The sequence below is a fragment of the Octopus bimaculoides genome, chromosome 23 (assembly GCF_046866305.1).
Source record: "Octopus bimaculoides isolate indiv1 chromosome 23, ASM4686630v1, whole genome shotgun sequence".
NCBI classification, from domain to species: Eukaryota; Metazoa; Mollusca; class Cephalopoda; order Octopoda; family Octopodidae; genus Octopus; species Octopus bimaculoides.
Window position 1 is genome coordinate 21,266,774 of NC_142950.1, and position 2,500 is coordinate 21,269,273.

Genomic DNA, 2,500 nt, shown 5'->3' on the forward strand with positions numbered 1-2,500 from the left:
ACCACCACCACCACCGCCACCACCAACCACCAGCAACCACCACCACCACCACCACCACCACCACCAGCAACCACCAGCAACCACCACCACCACCACCACCACCACCACCACCACCGCCACCACCACCACCAACCACCAGCAACCACCACCACCACCACCACCAACCACCAGCAACCACCACCACCACCACCACCACCACCACCATCAACCACCAACCACCACCACCACCACCACCACCACCAGCAACCACCAGCAACCACCACCACCACCACCACCACCACCACCGCCACCACCACCACCACCACCACCACCACCACCGCCACCACCAACCACTACCAACCACCACCACCACCACCACCACCACCACCAACCACCACTAACCACCACCACCACCACCAACCACCAGCAACCGCCACCACCACCACCGCCACCACCACCAGCAACCACCAGCAACCACCACCACCACCACCACCACCGCCACCACCACCACCACCACCACCACCACCACCACCGCCGCCACCACCAACCACTACCAACCACCACCACCACCACCACCACCACCAACCACCACTAACCACCACCACCACCACCAACCACCAGCAACCGCCACCACCACCACCGCCACCACCACCAGCAACCACCAGCAACCACCACCACCACCACCACCACCACCACCACCGCCACCACCACCACCACCACCACCACCACCACCACCGCCACCACCACCACCACCACCACCACCACCGCCACCACCAACCACTACCAACCACCACCACCACCACCACCACCAACCACCACTAACCACCACCACCACCACCAACCACCAGCAACCGCCACCACCACCACCGCCACCACCACCACCGCCACCATCACCACCACCACCGCCACCGCCACCACCACCATCACCACCATCACCATCTATCGCAGGACAGTTGTTGCACTGCTGCTGCTACTACAACTGCTGCTGCTTCTGTTTACATTTTCATTTTCCAGTCAGTTGTGAAACTTAACTGGTCCAAAATGAAGAACAACAACAGTAACAACGATAATGATTCTTTTAAACTTTGGCACGAGGCCAGCAACTTTAGGGGAGGAGTAAGTCGATTATATATCGACCTCAGAGTTCAACTGGTACTTTATATTATCGAACCTCCGATAGGATGAAAGACAAAGTTGACGTCGGTGGAATTCGGACGGACAACGTAAAGACGGACAAAATGCCATTTGGCGTGTTAACAACAACAACAACAACAACAATAACAAACAATACCAAAAATAAGAAGAATTTCGTTTCAGAATTCGGTTTCTAAGATTATTGATGCGAATTCATGTGTTGAAACAAACTTTGTTGTGTCTCGGGAGAGTCATTACGCCAATGATGCGTGTTATTATTTTGGTTTAATGAAGGCGGAAAGCTGGTAGACTCGTTAGCATTCCGGACAAAAATGCGTAGCGGCATTTTATTCGTCTTTACAGTCTGAGTTCAAATTCCGCCGAGGCCAACTTTGCCTTTCATTCTTTCGGGGTCGATAAAATAAGTATCGGTTGAGCATTGGGGTCGAAGTAATCGACTATCCTCCTCTCACAAGTTTCATGCCTGGTGCCTTTAAAAGAAAGGATTATTTTGGCTTAATGAAGGCAGCGAGCCGGTAGAATCGTTAGCACACCAGACAAAAATGCTTAGCGGCATTTCGTTCGTTCTGAGTTCAAATTCCGCTGACAAAAGATAAAGGTCGACTTTGCTTTTTATCCCCTAGCGGTTGATAAAATAAGTACCAGCTGAGTAATGGGGTCGATGTAATCGACCAACCACCTCCCACAAAATTGCTGGCCTTGTACCAAAGTTTGAAAAAAGTTTGAAACCATTATTATTGGCGTAATGACTTCCTCAAGACACAACAAAATTATAATAATTCTTTCTACTTATATAGGCCCAAGGCCTGAAATTTGAAGGAAAGGGAATAGTCGGTTACCAGTGCGCCATTGGCACTTAATTTATCGGCTCCGAAAGGATGAAAAGCAAAAACGATCTCGGCGGAATTTGAACCCAGAACGTAAAGACGGAAGAAATGCCTCAGAACATTTTGTCCGGCATGCTAACGATTCTGTCGTTGGCCGCCTTCATAATAATAGTAATCCTTTCTACTAAAGGCACAAGGCCTGAAATTTTGGGGAGAGGACTAGTCGATTACATTGACCCCAGGATTACATTAGCACTTAATTTATCGACCCCCCCAAGTTTTGAAAGGCGAAGTCGACTTCGGTGGAATTTGAACCCAGAACATAAAGACGGAGAGCATTTTGTCCGGCGTGCTAACGACTCTGCCAGCTCACCACCTTCTTCATCATCATCATCATCATCATCATCATAATAATAATAATAATAATAATAATAATAATAATAATAATAATAATAATAACCATAATAATAATAATAATAATAATAACAATAATAATAATAATAATAATAATAATAATAGACAAATACATAACAAAAATA